A 21,265-nucleotide genomic window follows, 5' to 3' on the forward strand; every position below is an offset into this window, starting at 1 on the left:
ACATTAGTATATGTCCTACCTCAAACATACACTGCACCCTGCCCATGGGCTACCTAAGGCCTACCTTAGGGGTGTCTTACAGGTCAGAAAAGGGAAGGTTTAGGCCTGGAAAGTGGGTACACTTGCCAAGTCGAAATGGCAGTTTAAAACTGCACTCACAGGCACTGCAGTGGCAGGTCTGAGCCATGTTTACAGAGCTACTAAGGTGGGTGGCACAACCAGTGCTGTAGGCCTAATAGTAGCATCTGATTTTCAGGCCCTGGGCACCTCTAGTACACTGCTGTCGGGACTTACCAGTAAATCAAATAGGCCAATCATGGATGAAACAACTACATGCACATTTTGTGTAGGTGCACTTACACTTTAGCACTGGATAGCAGTGGCAAAGTGCCCAGAGTAGCGAAATCAGCAAAAACAGAGTCCAGCACACATCAACAGCCTGGGAAACAGAGGCAAAAAGTTAGAGGAGACCACGCCAAGGATACCAAGCCTAACAAAAGGAATCATGTGTTGACCCAGGAAGGTGGGCACATACACGTGAGATGTACGAATCCGGTTAACAGATAATTTGCACATTGATGGAATGGGAATTTTTCTGATTGCAGTAGACCTGTTCGCTAGTGGGTGGTGGCACTAAGGCAATATGAGTGCCATCCATTGCTCCAACCACATGTGGTAGGCCATCCAAATCATACTGGCCAAATCCTGAGCTCTTGGAAACTGCACAAATCTGTTCATGTCTCTCATCATTGAAGTACTGACTTCTTGTAGTACACAGCTGAAAGTTGGCGGTGACATGCCTTTCTCAGACACTGTCAGAGTGTATTGAAAAGATCCAGCAGCCACAAAATGAAGTAGTGCCATGAGTTTCATTAATGGTGTTATTGCTGTTGTGTTCCTAGTGTGAGGCATGAGATTGGCTCCAGCTGGTGACACAAATCCAGTATAGTTTGCCTATTTAATCTAAACATTTTGATTCTGTTCCTTCATGGTGACAAGGTCTGGAAATGGTCTGACTTGAGGATGCATTCTTGTAGCCAAGCCTGGGGTCATATGTCTGCATGTAAGGAAAATAAACTATGAATAAAAATTGTCACACAACATTTTCACAATCAACACACATCTCATGTCTAGGTTAGATTAGTGATCTCATTGTGTCATATATGTAAACATAATTTTTAATAATCTATACTACTGCATATAGATATTTTTTTACTTGTCTAACATTTTTACAAATAATGTGTGAATTATACTTTTGAAATGCATTATTTGCACATTATTCTTTTTAATTTTAAAATGATCATCAATGGAAGTATTACATACACTGCGGCACTATTGATGTCAAACATGGTAATGGTTCACTGTTTTATGTGTGCTATCTTGCCAAAAATAGTGTTTTACATATCTAAGATATGTATACAAAGTAGCCACCCCGGTGACGCACAAACAATTAAAACATACACAACTACATGTCCTAAAATGGCTTGTACCTCACCTTGCAGTCAAGATTTTGACTATTCAACAGCTGTCGACGTAAGTTGACCATGTAGTAGGTGGAACACTCCACAACAGACCCTTCCATAAGCTAACAAGTGTGACGACTACGCACAAAAGCCAATGGTTGTGTCTGTTTCCATCTCAGATCATGTACACCATGTGTACATGATCTGAGCATAGTGAAAAAAAACTCACTTGCCTCCTAACACTGCAGCCAACAAGACCGCCTCATTTTTTTGCTGTTGTTACCAACTTCTGGGAGCCAGGACGCCGGGCAAAGCCAGTCACAGGGCCCCTGCCTTCTCCCATGAGGAGTTGGAGCTCCTCACCTGGGAGGTCCTTTCCCTGTACAGCCAGCTGTATTGGAACCCAGAGGAAAAAGATACAGATTTGAATGGGAAATGTTTGCCAAAGCAAGTTGCTCCCTCTTTGTTCACAGCCTATTTGGTCTATTTTTCTTCATGAGTGAACTGTTATGATTGGTATGTTGTGAACTGAGTGATTTAGCAGAGTATAGGGTGTTGTTTGAGAATGGTACAAATATCTGTGCATTGAAAAAGTCAACTGAAAGAATTAGCTGAGTTTTCAGTGCATGCTACACACGATCCGATGTTTGACAAACTGCAGGCACCTTATTTCCAGTGGCTAGTAGGCACTGTACCTCAAGTTTAAGTGGAAAAATACAGCCCAGGTTGAACTGAAAGAAATGTAAAGTCCATGTACAATCTCTAAAGTTATGGAGTTGTCTGATGCTGTTCTGTCAAGTTAATGTACGGCCCATATTTTGAAATAGGAGTATCTTCATGTTTTAAGCTTGTCATGGTGCCACGTATGGGGAAAGGTATTTCCTGTGATGTCCCTCTAAATGACCCAGGCTATCAATCAGCCATGTAGGTATGTCTCATTAAAACACACACTTGTTCATACATCACCTAAAACCATACTCCCACTAACACATGGCAGTCCGTGCCCTTGGTCACTGTATGTGGCGCAAACTATAGTATCCAAATCATAGAAGGTTAGGCATGAGGAAAATTTAGCTGTTCAAATAACGTACAGGTTGTTCAGCTTTTAGTAGCTCACAGTGAGTTGGACTAATCTGGAGTGTGCCTCACTACATGAAAGGATTCCTATCCCCGGCTTAGATGATGTTTGTGTCTTGGATTGGTAAAATGAAGAGAAAGAAAATGCAGAGGCTAATCCACAGATCATATAAATTAGTGCTTCTTAGGAACTTTGAAATGTTTGTAAATAATCTGTAAAGACTGTTCTGGGAATGCATGTGAGAGATGCAACAAAATTGTGCCACTGCACTACAGACAAACAAAAGGACTCTAAACATTTTTTGTTGTATTTTGTTCTCATCCATACAAATCAGCACCCGAGCTAGGTTTGTGGAAGTCCACCGCAAAGAAGGTGCAGATGCTAGGGCTCTTTAAGTGGTGCAGCCTGCATTGCCAGAAGAGGTGGGAGGACCTCCAACTCTGGACCAGGAAGTCAGCAGAAGTCCAGCTCAGCCAGGGCTCTCAATGAGGCAAGTGCGTGCGCCACCCCCTTAGCCCCTAATGGTCAGCGACCTTGCTGTGGCTTACCCGTAGATTTATGGGCAGTTGAGGTCCCAACTGTGGCATCAAGTGGGTGAGAATTATATATAGCTAATTTTGTTGTTTAACTTTATTTGAAGCAATGCTGTTTGGCATCAACATGACGGTTGACACATATCAAAAGCAGATGAGGATTTTTGGAGGTGAACGTTTTTCAGATGGTGTCTGATGCTGTGTTTGGTGTATTGTTTTGTGCTAAAGGGTGTCATTAGATTCCTCATCACAATACAAGTACTGTTTTCAGCAGACACATGGCTGCATGCAAAAAAAGGGGTCCATGTGTTTTATCCATGTTATAAAGCGAATTTGTACCAAACATGTCCCATTTTAGGATTGGGTCAGGTGTGATAGTCCTTCACAAATGTGAGTTGGTAATGTAGGCTCTGTTCCTGATGACATTGCATAGTAAGCACTTATGATACAGTTCATATTGCAGACTTTACATTGGTAAGTTGGTGCAATGAAAATATGATCATGAGCATTTGCACCAATAGAAATGGACACATGTACAAATACATCATTCCTTATCTGAAATATGTTAGAAATATGTTTCAATAACAAAATTTAATTCATTTCATGTAAATAGTCGCAGATTGTCATGAAGCCTCAGTGCTTCCAAAAGGTGCATGTAAGTGTGTGTCAACCAACATGAATTTTCATTCCAGATTGTTTTGATTGAAACAGACAGGATTGTGTCATCTTTGGTAACCGAGTTACATGTACCTCCAAATGACATTTAAGTGTCATTAGTTATGTCCAGATGAGAAAGCAATGATGGTAAGAAAAGTGAAACTTAAAATACAATTGCAGATGGAAGATTCCATCACATAGATGTTATGTTAGAGTATCCCATCTTGATGAGTCAATATCAGGCCCAAAACATGTCTCTTTTGAATATGTGGAAATGTTTTTGCTCTGTACTGAAGTGGTTTAGGAATGTGTCCAGGCCTATGTATTTACTAATGCTGTCGAAGCCATTTGTCATGCAAAGAAATAAAAGTGGATAAGAGTCTAAAGATATACATGATATTGCAGCTAGCATTGGGAATTTCTAGACTGTGAGCAAATGGTTTGTGGATTTTCTCCTTACCAGCATGAAATACTGATGATTAAGAAGCCAGGTTTGAGTGTCTTGAAGCTGGTTTAATATGTAGACTTGGCAAATGCTGTGTGAGCAAAGTTCATGCACAAATAGATTTCCCCAAATACCCTCAAACTGTTGTGTCTGCTTTAAAGCATCATCTGGTCAAGGCGAAAGTGACAGCGGCCACATCAGTAAGGAAGAAGCTGGACACTGTGGTCCTGGTGCAAACACCACCAACACCGAGAGACCCAATGCCACGGAGGGTGAGGGGACTAGTGTGGTGGTCACAAGCGACTCCACAAGCGACTCCACATCAGCTCGGCTCTCCCTCTTGCTGCTCCTCCCCAGTTGGACATAGCCACTCCCCTAAAAGGGAAGTCATCACCTTTAAAAACACAAACCAAAACATACACCACATACACCAGACCCTCAGGCACCCAGACCATCAATAGACACATGCACAACAGACACTGCCACTCCGGCTACCTCCCAATCCCAACTCCCTGTTTCCCTGAGGCACACCTGATGTTTGCCCTGGCCCTGATCCCTTCCTCATCCTAGACCACCCCTCCTGAACAGAAGACCACCCCACCCAAACATCTGGGGACCCCTTCCAAATCCCAACCCACTCCTTCCACATCCCAACCCACCACTTCCAAAGCCAAACCCATCTCTCCCAAATCCAAACCCACCCCTCCCAAATCCAAGGACCCCCCCATGCAACATAATTGCGGTGCCTGCTCTCTACCCCATATATGCCCCTTTCAGAGGAGGTTTATTTGGGCCTTGCAAATAGGAGGCAAGTTATGGGCATACCACCCAGACTTTGGACTTTATGGCCCAGAGCCTTTGCTCTTTATTGTTGGAAAAAAATCTAAAACAAGTTATGTTATCTTATTCTTAATAAAAAATAATTTGAGAATACCTTGGTCTTGGCCGTATATTTGGTTTGCTACTAATTGTTTGCTAATTATGTTATTTCTGTTAATGTGTATGCCATGCACTTACTCTCATTTGTGACAGTGACAAGCACATGTTGTATAGTTTAGATACTTTTTTAAATACATACATCAGTGTTGCACATTTGTGATGGACATGTTAATCTTGGTGCAAGCATTCATCATGTTACTGGACACTTAATATGTTTTTCAGTTATTGCGACTGGACAATTTGAGTGTGTTTATTTTAACATGACATGTCAATAATATGCACATATACATTACACAGGGAATATACCACATTACAGTTAAATGATGTCTAATGTTGTCATACATTGCACAAACCAAGGGGACATGTGACCTTCATAAATCTCTGACATGGTTGCTGTTTAGAAGTACATTGTACATTCTGTGTTCACCCACTTGTAGTATTTTGTAGAGCAATTGCTACATTATCATGGATTTAAGTGGTTCTTATTGGGTATACTCTTTATGTAAATGATATGGCAGTCTAGGGAAAATTTTCGCACACACCTGTATGGACACATTTCAATTTGAGATTGCTGTGACACTCTATGTAGGTGTCCATTGCCATGAAGGCAGTTAGTACCAGATTGGTGGGTGTTGCATATATCTTGAGGTGTGTTTTAAAACATTTTTCTAACTACAACATTGCACATTTATGCATTGCAGGTCATTGTGCTATTGCTTGCAAGTATTTGTTGAACATGCTAGAGTCCAGTGCTAATGTACAGTGATAATTCCGAGGATATTTTAAACAGTGACTTATCTTCTGTTCTGGTGATGACAGGGTTGATTTTCAACTTGGTCCAGGATCACTAGCAATGGCAGGACTTGTATGACCAGGTTCATGGTGGCAGGAAATGTGAAAGCTTGGAAAAAGGTGAGTTTCGTCCTTTTATCCCTTGCAATCTGACAGCTCAAGAGTGGAAGTTGAACTGCCACAGTTGCATAGATGGGAAGGCACTTCGTGATAAGCTCAACGGTAAAAGTGGCTGGAGTACAATCGCCACCAGCTTTAGCCTATGGTGGCATCAATGAAAGGGGTGATTTGTGGCGGTGGCTGGTCCATGGTCTTTCATCTATGGACCGCCAACATCTAAATAGGGCGGGTGGACTTCCTAGCAGACGGATGGGGAATCTGATGGAAAATCAACTGCAGGACAGTTACCCTCAAGAAATAAATCAGGCCTCAAGGGCCTGATTTATGCAAAGTTAGCACTGCCTAGATTAGCACATACTCCGCCATTCCCACTGTCCCATCACATTAATGCTATGTACATTGAGGTTGTGGTTTCATTGTTCAAATTGTGACAGCCTACTCACTCTTGTGTTCCTTTGATACCTACCACTGCAGATGAATAGGAGAAGGAGACAAACCCCTGTGTACAGACCCCTTGTGGACTTGGCTACAATTGAGGACAGGCACATTATACTCACCTATAGACTGGAAAGGGCCACAGAGCTGTGTGCCCAATTGGAGCCTGACCTTATATCTGCTATGTGTCATCCCACTGGGATCCCCCCTCTTGTGCAAGTGCTATCAGTGCTCCACTTCCTGGCAACTGGTTTCTTCCAAGTGACAGTGGACTTGGTAGCAGGAATGTCACAGCCAATGTTCTCAATCATGCTGGCAAGAGTTTTGTCTGCCCTGGTGAAACACATGTGCAGCATTATAGGTTTCCTCCAGGTGGAAGATTTGGCCACTGTGAAGGCTGGATTCTATGCGATGGGACAGATCTTCAATATTGTTGGGGCGATTGACACGACACATATTGCATTAGTTCCCCCTCCCCACCAGAATGAACAGGTGTTCAGGAATCGGAAAAGTTTCCACTCACTGAATGTGCAAATGGTGTGCCTGGCGGACCAGTACATCTCCCACGTCACTGCTAAGTGTCCTGGGTCAGTGCATGACGCCCTTGTCCCGAGGAATAGTAGCATCCCAAATGCGATGGCTCAACTACAGAGGCACAGTGTGTGGCTAATAGGTGAGCCATGGTCCCCACCCACTATTTGATAGTGTATGCCTTCAGGTGTCATCCCCATAGCATTGTGTGAGGCTACATGTTGTCTCTCAATACTTGCAGGTGACTCTGGCTATACAAACCTATCATAGCTGCTGACCCCTGTGAGCAATGCCAGGACAGGGGCTGAGGAATGCTATAATGAGGCACATGGGTGAACCAGAAGGATCATTGAGAGGACCTTGAGGCTCCTGAAGGCCAGGTTCAGGTGCCTCCATCTGACAGGTGGATCCCTGTGCTACTCACCCCGGAAGGTCTGCCAGATAGTGGTGGCATGCTGCATGTTGATCAACCTGGCCCTCAGATGGCATGTACCCTTTCTGCAAGAGGAGGAGCCTGGAGATACCCCTGTGGCAGCAGTGGACCCTGAGGACAGTGAGGATGAGGACAAATGAACATCAGTTATATGACAATACTTCCAATGACACACAGGTGGGACAGTGCAACTGACCATTCCCCTGACTATTGAGGTTTTCTGTGTGGCTGTAGCATGATGGCATTAACTTCCATTGCATCTCAACTTACTGTCACCTATGGCTTGGTATTTCAGATGTTGGTGAGATAACAACTGTGCACTGATTTGATTACTACAGACAGGTACAGGTCATTATATCTATGCTCTCACAGTGTTCAGATCATTTGTACTAGATGTGATTGTTTCCATAAATGCACATTTACACAATACACATAAAATACTAGTAGTCAAGTTGTGTTCATGGGGTGTTTATTGTAGTGCTATGAAATTGAGGGGAAAGTGCAATGGAATGGGGTGATGATGGAGGAAAGTCCAGGGTATTGTTCCAGTCTGTTTGTAGCACAGTCCCAGTGTCCAAGGGGCCATCAGCTGGGGATCAAAGGCAGTTCAAAGTGGACAAGGTGACAGTATAGGACACAAGGGGGACAATCAGGAGAGTCTAATTTCCTGGCGGTGGTCCTGGCAAGTGTCTCTGGCTTCTGTCTGGGTCACAGGGAACGTTTGCGGGGTGGTTCACCTTCTGCAGGGGGAGGGGTGCTCGTGGCCTCTGGGTCCTGTGGTGGGGCCTCCTGCCCACTAGCTGCAGCGGAAGTGGAGTGCTGGTCAATGGATTGTCTAGTGGTAGGGGCCCGCTGGTGTGCTGTTGCTTTCCTCATGATCTTCGCCATGTCTGCCAGCGCCCCTGCTATGGAGATTAAGGTGGTGTTGATGACCTGCAAGTCCTCCCCAACAAGGATCTGGCCCATCGTGTCCTGGGAATGTTGGTAGGCTCCCAGGATCTCTGTGAGTGCCTCCTGGAGAGTCGGTTCCCTGGGCCTGTCCTCCCCCTGGTGCACAGCTGTCCTCCCAGTGTCCCTGTTGCCATGTGCCTCTGTCCCCTGATTGGTGTACCCACTGCCACTGACCCCACGTCCCTGATTGTCTTGGGGGCGAAGTGTGGACTGGGGTACTATACAGGTGGGCACATTGCTGATTGACGTGTCCTGGGGTCAGAGGTGTGGGTACGCTGGGTTGGTGCTGTGGTGTTAGATACTGATGGGGGAGGCTCTGTGGTGGACTGTGAGTGGGCTGGGGTTACCAATTGTCCAGTGGTCTCTGGTGGGCCAGGTTGTTGGTCTAAATCCTGAAGTCCAGATTTACTGTCATCACTGGGGGTATCTTCTGCTGGGGGACTAGATAGTCGTGGCACCTCCTCTCCGCTGGGATTGGCTGGGGCACCTGTGGGGATGTAAGTGATGTATTATGCTTCTGTGACATATTGTACATCACTGGCTTCCCCTCTATCGTTGCTGTTGTCCTGCCATCTTTGTTTGTGTATGGTGATGTATTGTGGGATTGCTAGTTTCCCTATGCTGTACATGCTTTAGTGATTAGTGGCCGTGCAGGGCTGGGGGGGGCTGTCCATGCATTGGTATGACATGCAGGATTTGGCGTGGGGTTAGTCAGATGTGTAGGTGCAGTATGTGGGATGGAGTGGAGTGATGGAAGTGAGGGTGAGGGGTTGTGATGTCATGTAGGTATGGGGGGGTGATCAGTAGTAAATATTGACTTACCAGTGTCCAGTCCTCCGTCTACTCCAGTGAGTCCCTCGAAATGTATTAATGCCAAGACTTGCTCCTCCCATTCTGTTAGCTGTGGGGGAGGAGGTGGGGTCCACCACCAGTCCTCTGTATGGTGAGCTGTTGCCGTGCTGCCACGGAACGTATCTTCCCCCGTAGATCGTTCCACCTCTTCCTGATGTCGTCCCTTGTTCTTGGATGCTGTCCCATGGCATTCACCCTGTCCACGATTCTCCGCCATAGCTCCATCTTCCTGGCAATGGAAATTTGCTGTACCTGTGCTCCAAACAGCTGTTGCTCTACCCTGACTATTTCCTCCACCATGACCGTTAACTCCTCATCAGTGAAACGGGGGGCCTTAGTGGGGACATGGGTGTTGTGTGGTGTGTGTTGGTGAGAGTGTGTTGAGTAATGTGGTGGGTTGTGAGATGTGGGGTGCGTGAAGGATGGATGGGTTTATGTGGTGTGTGCATCTAGTTGTTTCTGTGCTCTTCGTGTCAATCTCCTGGCTGTAATTGTTGTTCGTAAAGGGTTGTGATTAATGTGGGTGGGTGTTTTATGGTGCTGTGGGTCGGTGGGTGTGGTGTGTGTATGAGTGTAATGTGTGTGTTTTTAGTATTGGCCAACATAGTGTTGTTTTGTATGTGGGTGTTCATTCTGAGTGCGGCGGTATGTACTGCCAATGGTTTACCGCCATTGAATGTCTGCCGTGGTGCTTCGTGAATCATGATGTGGTGGGCGTTGTTTTGTTGGCGTAACAGTATGGGTGTTGGTATCGCCACTTTATCACTGACCTTTGGGCTGGCGGATATGTGTAGGTGGCTGTATTCTGTCAGATTGGAGTGTGTGTATTATAATATTGGGAACGGATATTCACCACCGCGGTGGTACGTTGGCGGCCGTCACCATGGCGGTAAGCGGGATTTACTGCCAATGTCATAATGAGGGCCTATGTGTATTGCACCTGTCCTAAAAAGCCCAAACTACTCCAAGAATTTTATAGTCCAAACTGATGCTTTAGACATAGGGGTTAGGGCTGTGTTATCACAACTGAATTTAGAAGGCCAGGATACACCTGTAGTTTTTATCAGCAGAAGTTTGACCCCTAGAGAAAAGCGTTGGTCAGCCATAGAGAGGGAGGCCTTTGCTGTGGTCTGGGCCTTGAAGAAGTTGAGACCATACAGCTTTGGGACTCACTTCATAGTTCAGACAGACCACAAACATCTCTTATGGTTAAAACAAACGAAACGTGAAAACCCTAAATTGTTGAGGTGGTCCATTTCCCTTCTGGGATGGACTTTACAGTGGAACATAGACCTGGGAGTAACCACTCCAATGCAGTTGGACTCTCCAGATATTTCCACTTAGACAATGAAGACACATCTAGGCAAGGTTATCCTTATTGTCCCTCATTTGTGGAGGGTTGTGTAGGAAAGTACCCTCTTTTTGGCATGTTACCCCCATTTTCTGCCTGATGTCAGTGTGTTTGACTGTGTTCACTGGAATCCTGCTGTACAGGACTCCAGTGATTATGTTCTCTCTTCTCTAAATGTTGTCACTGCACACTGGTAACTCAATATTTCACCCAAAATTGACATACTGGTCACCCCTTATAAGTCCCTAGTATATGGTACCTAGGTACCCACGGCATTGGGGTTCCAGGGGATCCCCATGGGCTGCAGCATTTATTTTGCCACCTTTAATAAGCCCATGCAAAGGCTTCTACAGGACTGCCATTGCAGCCTGTGTGAAAAGTTGTATGCACCTTTTCACTGCCATTTACACTGCACCAGGTCACTTATAAGTCACCCTTACTGCAGGCCTTCCAGCTCTGAAAGCTGAGTACAGAGTACTTTTGTGTGAGGATACCCCTACACTACCAGAGGTGCCCCCACAACCTCCAGGACCATTTTCCTACTCTGCAACGACGACTGGTAGCTTGGGTCCCCGCTCCTGATAAAGTGTGTGGATCCAGCATCACGGTTTGTGGACTGAAGTAGTCCCGATAGTTCTGACATCCTACTGTTCAACTTTGGTGGAGGTAAGAGCTTGCCTCCTCACTCAAGACAGTACCCCAGTATACTTTGTGTTTTGCAGCTGCCAAGGCTTGTTGTCACTCTTCCACAAAGGTCTTCATGTACCATGCAGCTCCGGCCCCCAGCACTCTATCCTGTGAATCACAGCTTCCTGAGTAATTCTCCGGCGGCGTGGTATCCCTTTGTGCGGTGCTGCATGGGCCTCCTTTTGCACCTTCTTTGTCCCTGTGTTGTGGGACTTCTGTGTATGCTGCCTGGTCTTCTGAAGGCTCTCTGACTTGCTGAAAGCCCTCTTTGATACCTCCTCCTGGGAACAGTCCAACAGGCACCTGCTGGTCCCGGTCAGTGCCTCTTTTCACTAATCATGGGTGTTGGAAAATGGGTTATTGGTAGGGCAGGTAGGTACCTACACCTAGCAACAAGCCACTAACCTCCACCTAGGTACAGTTAGGTCTCAGTAAATTAATCCCAGCTCAACCCTTGGTAGCTTGGCAACGAGCGTCAAGGCTTAACTTAGGAGACAAAGTGTAAAGCATTCAAATATCACAAAACAGTAATTAAATAAAACACAGGAAACAGTTTAAAAATCCAAAACCAATTTATAAAAATAGTTTATATTTTTATCTTTAAAATGACACAAAAACGATTAGAATCGGTTCAGGGGAACCGGAGATATGAATTTTTAAAGAATTATTACTTTTCTAGCGCTTAGAAACAAAAAGCGCCAATCGGGTCATCTGGTTGCACCTCGACCGGGGCAAAGTCAAACTTTCAGGCCGACCGCGATGGAGCCCTGCTCGGCTACAGGTCGCGGGAGGCCTCGGTTAAAAAGTTACCTTCTGACTTAGTCTTTATTTTGAAGTTTTTCTTCACCGGGACGAACCTGCCAGTTGAATCCGACCTCCTGGAGCCCTTGTCCGGATACGCGATGTGGGTTTCCTCGGTGGAGACTTTTACCTTCGGACTAAGTCGTTTTTTCGAGATGAAAATCCTTCGACCGGGGTAAACCTGGATCTTGATCCGACGTCCATGGAGCCCTTCTCGGATACGATGGCTGGGAGGTCCCGGTCAACTTTTTACCTTCGGACTTAGTCTCTTTTTTGGATGTTTTTCTTTACCGGGACGAACCACGAAGTCAGGCCGGGTCGCGGTTGAGGCAAGCCGGCTAGAATTTCCGCGGCGGGTCGGTCCCTCTCTGGAGCTTTTTTCCAAAAATTCTCAATCTTTTCCAAACTTCTGGGGCTTCACCCAGATGTTCTTTTAAGGTTCTTTTGGGGTCCACAGCTCACCCCAAGGGTCCAGAAGTTCTGTGATGGTCCTTGGGGGGTGCGGACTTCAACTCCCAGAATGCACCTTGCGCAAACTCCTTTTTGGCCACTGGACAGTGGTCAGCTGGTCGCTTTCTTCAGGAGTTGGTGCAGGGGACTCTGGTTAGCAATTTTTCACCTGTAGCAAACAGGGAGTCCCTCCTTGAACCAGTTGAAGCCAGGCAAAGTCCTTCTTGTGGTGAAGCCCAAGTGTGCAGCTGGTGCAGTCCTTCTGAGTGCAGGTTCCAGGTGCAGGCCAGGGGTCCAGCAGGGCAGTCCTTCTTCTCCTTAAGTTCTTTCTTCTTGAAATTTGGTGGGGATCTGAGGCGTGGGTGCAGGTCTGCCAGTTTTATCCTTGCTCCTGGGTGAAAAGCAGGGGGGCCCTGGTTCTCCAATCAGGGACAGGGTCGTCCCCCTGTGATGACCACTTCCTGGGAAGTGTGGCAAAAATCCATCCCAGAAGGCAACAGTCTCTAAAAATCCAACATGGCTGAATCTGATTTTTGGAGGTTACATCTGGCTGAGCCCACCCACTGGTGTGGCTAAAAATCATAAACACACCCCTCTCCTACCCTCTCCTAATCTAATCAAGGGGGCACCTAATTGTCTGGGGTTGCAGGATGTGGGGGTGTTGCTGGGTGCTGCAAATGTCCTTCTCTGCCTTTGAAGACCAGTTTGGCAGCCCTCCCCCTTCCTGCCTCACCATCTGCTGAGGGGAGATTCTCTCCCCCAAGCACATTCCTTTGTGTGAAGCCTGGCCACTTCACACCTCATCAAGGCAGCCTGGCAGAAGCTGCTGCAGGCTGGCCAATCAGAGCACAGCAGCAAAAACAATGCAGAGCTGAAATTGGCAACTTTTTAGGTAAAGTCTAAACTTTTTACCTGAACTAGTTATATTAAATCCAACAACTGGAAGTTGTGGGATTTATTACAACAATCAATTTGATACCAAATTCTTCGTATGTAACATTTAAGGAGACTTTAAAATTTAAAATAAAGTCTGCCCATTCTAGCCTATGAAGGCCATTTACTTCAATGAGGGAAAAACGAATTTGGCTGTTTTTACCTCACCAGGGCTTATAAATCTATTTTTATAAAGTCCCTGCTTATAGTTACATGGCACCCAGCCCTAGGGGCACATAGGGCACACCTTAGGGGTGACTTATATGTAAAAATAAGGTAGTTTAAGACTTTGGAAGTACCTTTAATTCCAAAGTCGAATTTGCATATAGCTTTAATTTGAAAGCAGCCAGCAAAGCAGGCCTGCCTTTAAAATGACACTGGGCACCTCAGCAGTGCACCTAGGTGTGCACCACCTATGCTGTGGTCCCTAAACCTACATGCCCTACCATATACTAGGGACTTATAGGTAGGTTAACTTAGCCAATTATAATTAGCCTAATTTGCATTTTGATTTTACACAGAGCACAGGCCCTGGGACTGGTTAGCAGTACCCAGGGCACCATCAAAGTCAGGAAAACACCAGCAAAAAGAGGAAAATGGGGGCAAAAAGTTATGGGGCCTCTGCAATCAGCCCTGTTTTCTCACAGTGGGCTTTGCGTGTGCCAAAGGCTTGTTGGCAGAATCCAGTGATGCAAACCAGACTGCAATCATTCATACGGTGTGGGACATCATCTGCACCAACCAGGAATGCACATCCGTCTTCTTGGGTGCAGTACTGACTGTTGTACTTCACAGGTGGTTCTTCTTTTGCACCTTCATCCGGGTTAGCAGTGCTTCCTAAACTTGGTCCCCTTCTTCCACAGGTCTTCAGGTCCAGGAATCCATCATTGGTGTCTTGAAGTCTCTTCTGGTTCTTGCATAATCTTCTTTCTCGTGTTCTTGTGTGCTCTAGGAAAGTTAGTGTGATTTACTCCTGCTTTCCTGGTCTCTGTGGTGGGTTTTATTAATTACATTTGGTGTTTTCTACTACTCCCAGCACCCCTCTACACCCTACACTTGCCTAGGTCAAAAAACAACTTTCGCATTCCACTTTCTTAATATATGGTTTGTGTTCCCCCCTGGCCATTTCTGACTATTGTAATTTTTACTGTTTTTACAGCTATTTCTAGATATTAGTGTATATAATTTGTGTATTACTTACCTCCTAATGGAGTATAGCCTCTATGGTATCTTTGGCATTTGTGTCACCAAAATAAAGTACCTTTATTTTTGTAACACTGAGTATTTTCTTTCATGTGTGAGAGTACTGTGTGACTACCGTGGTATTGCATGAGCTTTGCATGTCTCCTAGGCCTAGGCCTTGGCTGCTCATCCACACTACCCCTAGAGAGCCTGGATTCTAGACAATGACTACATTTCACTAATAACTGGACCTGGAATAAGGTGTAAATACCTTTGGTACCCACTACAAACCAGGCAAGCCTCCTACAGTAAGAAAAGGACACTTAACTTACTGTACTGCAGGGTAAGTTAGAGGGGAAAAGGCTGGGTAGGTAGAGGCTTTGCTATTGAATATTTGGGTGTCACTGATCATCATCTGTCTAAGGTTTGGCTTACTCAAGGTTTTACCTTCCACAGACTTGATAGACCTCTTACCGGGGGGGGTCTGGCCATTATCTATAGGTCTACGTTGGCATACACATGCATTAGTTCTTCAACAGATTCATGTGAGGCAAGGATATTTACAATTTCTCAAAACAGTGGGGTACTACTAGAGGGGCTGTTGATATATCGTCCACCAGGACCGACTAAAAAGTTTTTACAGTCTTGGCCTAAGTTGATAGAACCTATGGTTCTGTCTGCAAAAGCTGTGATATTGGGCAATTTTAACATGCACTTTGATGAGACGTCAACTCCTAAGATCCGTGAATTCATTGACTTTATGGAGGCCCTGGATTGGACCTCCAGAGTCTTGTCGGCCACCCATATTGCAGGGCATATTCTGTATGGGGTGTTTGCACGAGCTACTCAACAGGTGGAGGTAACCATGATACAGTTGAGTTGGACGGATCATCATCTGCTGAAATTTAAACTTGCCTCAAAGAATGTTGGGGCTGCTAACGTGGAAACGAACAAGGTAGCCAGGTTATGGAAATAGGTTAAAGTAGAGGAATTATGCCCAGCTTCAGAAGCTGGTTGGGATAAGGCTAAAGCTATGGCTTTGCCCCTGATTGACAGCTTTCTGAAAGGAGTGGAAATGACCGTGGAAGAAATGGTACCCCCCGTAATTAGAAGGCCCAATAGTCAGAAGAAACCAGGTCACCCTTGGTTTACAAAAGACCTCAAACTCCTTCAAAGAAAGTATCGACAGCAGGAAAGACGGTGGAAACTTAGGCCCTCATTCTGACCCTGGCGGTCGGTGATAAAGCGGCGGCCAAGCCGCCAACAGGCCGGCGGTCTAAAATATGCAATTCTGACCCTGGCGGGAACCGCCAACACAGCCCGCCAACTTAACACTCCGCCCGCCACAGCGGTACAAACAAACAGCGCGGCGGTTCCCGCCAACAGCCAGGCGGCAGACAATATACCGCCCACCCTATTACGACCCACCAATCTGCCACCTTTTCCGGGGCGGGAGCACCGCCGATAAGAACACGGCGGAAACAGACTACGAACGGGAAAACGCTCACCTCTACGCACTCCACGCGAGATTCCGGCAGTATGGAACCAGAGTTGCAGGTCATCCCCGCACTCCTATTCCTGCTCATATACCAGGAGCACGCCCGGCGGCGCGGAAGACATCGGTGAGTACTGCACCTACGACACAGGGGAGGGAAAAGATTACCGGCACACACCCACCCACCCACACCCACTACAACACACACATCAATGCATTCCCACAGATCACTGTCACAACCCACAAACCACCCCCCTCCGAAATAATGCAAAGACCAAAAGAAGAGATCATAAACGGGCAGATATATTGAAATATGTACACCAGTAATCACAATAAATAAATAAACTATGTACAAAATATATACAGCTACTAAATGTAGTCCAACCACTGTCCGTGGATCACAGGGGTCCTGTGCAAAGGGGCAAGGCCCAGTCCCACGACAAGAACTCCACGGAGAGAACACTGCAGGGGCATCAGAAAGAAAATAGGACAGGCACCTCAGGGGGAAGGGAAGGGGGGGCACCTCAGCCACTTGAGTACACGACGCCAGATCCACGAGGGGACTCCATGACCACTGGCCCATCCTGGGGAGAGCAAAGCCACAGTCCAAACAGTCCATACAGTGGGTGGCCTGCCCACTGGGCCATCCTGGGGAGAGCAAAGCCACAGTCCAAACAGTCCATACAGTGGGTGGCCTGCCCACTGGGCCATCCTGGGGAGAGCAAAGCCACAGTCCATACAGTCCATACAGTGGGTGGCCTGCCCACTGGGCCATCCTGGGGAGAGCAAAGCCACAGTCCATACAGTGGGTGGCCTGCCCACTGGGCCATCCTGGGGAGAGCAAAGCCACAGTCCAAACAGTCCATACAGTGGGTGGCCTGCCCACTGGGCCATCCTGGTGAGAGCAAAGCCACAGTCCAAACAGTCCATACAGTGGGTGGCCTGCCCACTGGGCCATCCTGGGGAGAGCAAAGCCACAGTCCAAACAGTCCATACAGTGGGTGGCCTGCCCACTGGGCCATCCTGGGGAGAGCAAAGCCACAGTCCAAACAGTCCATACAGTGGGTGGCCTGCCCACTGGGCCATCCTGGGGAGAGCAAAGCCACAGTCCAAACAGTCCATACAGTGGGTGGCCTGCCCACTGGGCCATCCTGGGGAGAGCAAAGCCACAGTCCATACAGTCCATACAGTGGGTGGCCTGCCCACTGGGCCATCCTGGGGAGAGCAAAGCCACAGTCCAAACAGTCCATACAGTGGGTGGCCTGCCCACTGGGCCATCCTGGGGAGAGCAAAGCCACAGTCCATACAGTCCATACAGTGGGTGGCCTGCCCACTGGGCCATCCTGGGGAGAGCAAAGCCACAGTCCAAACAGTCCATAACAGACCCCACTGCCACTGGAGGAGGCAAGTTGGCCAGAGGACATCCTGCAGCCCTGCCCGAGATAGATCCTGCCCTGCCACGTCTGCCAAAGGGCCAGCGGTTCTTGCCTTGAAGGGCCCAGTTCAGCGGTTCTTGAGACGGCGGGGCCCAGTTCAGCGCTCCTTGCCCTGAAGGGCCCAGTTCAGCGGGTCTTGAGACGGCGGGGCCCAGCGGAGCGGTGCTTGAGACGGCGGGGCCCAGTTCAGCGGTTCTTGAGACGGCGGGGCCCAGTTCAGCGGTCCTTGCCCTGAAGGGCCCAGTTCAGCGGTTCTTGAGACGGCGGGGCCCAGCGGAGCGGTGCTTGAGACGGCGGGGCCCAGCGGAGCGGTGCTTGAGACGGCGGGGCCCAGTTCAGCGGTTCTTGAGACGGCGGGGCCCAGTTCAGCGCTCCTTGCCTTGAAGGGCCCAGTTCAGCGGTTCTTGAGACGGCGGGGCCCAGTTCAGCGGTCCTTGCCCTGAAGGGCCCAGTTCAGCGGTTCTTGAGACGGCGGGGCCCAGCGGAGCGGTGCTTGAGACGGCGGGGCCCAGTTCAGCGGTTCTTGAGACGGCGGGCCCAGTTCAGCGGTCCTTGCCCTGAAGGGCCCAGTTCAGCGGTTCTTGAGACGGCGGGGCCCAGCGGAGCGGTGCTTGAGACGGCGGGGCCCAGCGGAGCGGTGCTTGAGACGGCGGGGCCCAGTTCAGCGGTTCTTGAGACGGCGGGGCCCAGTTCAGCGCTCCTTGCCTTGAAGGGCCCAGTTCAGCGGTTCTTGAGACGGCGGGGCCCAGTTCAGCGGTCCTTGCCCTGAAGGGCCCAGTTCAGCGGTTCTTGAGACGGTGGGGCCCAGCGGAGCGGTGCTTGAGACGGCGGGGCCCAGTTCAGCGGTTCTTGAGACGGCGGGGCCCAGTTCAGCGGTTCTTGCCCTGAAGGGCCCAGTTCAGCGGTTCTTGAGACGGCGGGGCCCAGCGGAGCGGTGCTTGAGACGGCGGGGCCCAGCGGAGCGGTGCTTGAGACGGCGGGGCCCAGTTCAGCGGTTCTTGAGACGGCGGGGCCCAGTTCAGCGGTCCTTGCCCTGAAGGGCCCAGTTCAGCGGTTCTTGAGACGGCGGGGCCCAGCGGAGTGGTGCTTGAGACGGCGGGGCCCAGTTCAGCGGTTCTTGAGACGGCGGGGCCCAGTTCAGCGGTCCTTGCCCTGAAGGGCCCAGTTCAGCGGTTCTTGAGACGACGGACGGTCTATGGCCAACTGCTAATTGCCTGGTGGTGCCCTCCTGGGCAGCGGGGATGGTGCTCCTTCACTGCCCACCTGGGCTGTGGGTGGTGGGGCCCTCCTGGCCAGCTGGGCTGGGTCCTCCCTGGGCAGCGGCTATGGGGGTGGTGGGCTCTCCCGGGGCAGCTGTGCCGGTTCCTCCCGGGGCAGCGGCTATGGGGGTTGTGGGCTCCTCTTGGGCAGCAGGCCTGCTGCCTGACCTCTCCGACTTGCTGCCCTTGCCCTCCTTAGTCGTGGGCCTGTGGCCCTTGCCTCCCTTTGTAGCTGTGGCTGGTGACTGTCTCTGGGTGGTGTCCGGGGGGGATGTAGAAGGCGGGCTCCTGCGGCGCCCCTTCCGCCTTCTGCTCCTCTTCCCAGGGGGTGGGCTGGCTGTCCCCTTGCTGCTGGGCGAAGATCCAGACATGCGGGCTGGCGGGCTCCAATACCCCTGCACCCTTGTCAAGGGGGCTGCAGGGCTGGTGGTGGCTGAGGTGCTCTTCTTACCCCGACGAGAAGGAGGGGGGGGCTCAGGGTCAGGAAAGAAGTTAGTAGTGGCGAGGAAGAGCTTCTTGGGACAATGGAGAGTGGTAGGTACAGTGGGAATGGGAGTGGAGGGAGAGGATGTGGTTGTAGGTGAGTCACGTTTGCTGTCTTTGGGTGCAGGTGCAGGAGGGATAGGCTGTCGTGAGGTGGATGGCTGTTGGGTGGGTGGGTGGCTGCGTTTGTGTGGTGTGGAAGAGGAGGTGACAGACACAGTGGGAGAGGACACAGGGGACGTGTAAATGGCAGTGGGGGTGGTGACTGCACGTGTGCGGACTGGAGTGGAGGGTGTGCTGGTGATGGAAACACTGGCTGATGGTGAGGTGAATGGAGGTGTGAGTGTAGACGTCACAGGGAGGGAGGAGGGAGACGAGGAGGTGGGGGTCACAGAGGTGGTAGTGACTGTTGGCATGTCTGCATCGGAATGTTGCGTGTGTGAATGTCTGCGTGATCTGTGGTGCTTATGTTTGGATGAGCTTCTCTTGGGTGTTGAGGTGTGTGCAGGCTGGTCTGATGGTGTGGGTGGGACAGGCAGAGGAACAGGAGACTGGGAGGAGGGAGTTAGTAGAGGCAGGCAGGAGACAGGGACAATGGCTGCCGTCAGTGCTGAGGCCAGAGCCTGGAACGATCGCTGATGGGCAGCCTGACCCGAATGAATGCCCTCCAGGTACGCATTGCTGCGATGAACCTCCCTCTCCACCCCCTGGATGGCATTCAAAAGGGTAGTCTGCCCAACAATGAGCGTTCGGAGGAGGTCAATGACCTCCTCACTGAGGGCAGCGGGGGTAACAGGGGCAGGGCCTGAGGTGCCTGGGGCGAAGGAGATGCCCGGCTTCCTGGCAGAGCGGGCACGGGGCGAACGCTGAGGGGCTGCTGGGAGGGCGGTGATGGTGCGCTGGGTGGCGGCTGTACCTGTAATGGCGGGGGGCACGGATGGTGCCACCCCCGCAAGGGAGCCCCCTTCCGAGGACGTGTCCGTGTCGCTGCAGGGTCCAGTCGTCCCCGTCGTGGAGCTCCCCTCGCCCTCCGTCTCACTGGTCCAGTCTGACTCTGTGGCATGGCCCTCCTGGGCCATGTGAGATGCAGCTCCCTCCTGCCCCGATGCCACTTCTCCTCCGCCTGATGATGCTGATGCACACAAGCACAGAAAGACAAACAAAAAGGGGGGGGGAGAGAGAAATAAAGGGATATTGATTACATGGATCTCCGGTACAGTTAGCGGACATGACAGACACAGATGCCCCCTGCACTAAGTTGCGCACTTGGGGTCCGCTACGCATTCCGTGGAACATGCCCTACACGCCTAGAGTTGACAACTGCACCCATGGATGACACGGCCCAGGGATGGCTGTACTGACAAACTACTGAGGGTGGTGGCTGGGGACACAGGGGCTTACGGGGGTGCCCAGCCTACAGATATCGCCCTGGCCTAGGGGGACCCCCAGCCCTCCTCCCCCACCCAGACACCTCCACTGCGCGACAACAGAGTAGATAATGCTTGTACTCACCCCCTTGTGTCTGCTGTGCTGCCCTCACGCGCCCATCCAAATCAGGGTAGGCCACCGCCAGGATCCGGAACATCAGGGGGCTCAGTTGACGGCAGGCACCCCGCCTACGTTGGGAGGCCATCCCCAGCAGAGACTCGGCGGTCTTCTTGGTCCCGCGGCGGATGTCCTCCCACCTCTTGCGGCAGTGGGTGCCCCGTCGATGGTGGACCCCCAGGGTCCGGACTTCCTTGGCGATGGCACGCCAAATCCCAATCTTCTCATGGGCGCGGACCTATGTGACACGTACAGGGAGGGAGAAATACCACGTTCAAGTTTGTCAGCATTTTCCTTGCCAGTGGCCCAACGCCCCCCATCCCCGCCAGGCCCCCCGCCATGCCCCCCGCCAGGCCCAACATGCCCCCCATCCCCGCCAGGCCCCCCGCCAGGCCCAACATGCCCCCCATCCCC

The sequence above is a fragment of the Pleurodeles waltl genome, chromosome 7, assembly GCF_031143425.1.
Source record: "Pleurodeles waltl isolate 20211129_DDA chromosome 7, aPleWal1.hap1.20221129, whole genome shotgun sequence".
In the NCBI taxonomy this organism is placed as follows: Eukaryota; Metazoa; Chordata; class Amphibia; order Caudata; family Salamandridae; genus Pleurodeles; species Pleurodeles waltl.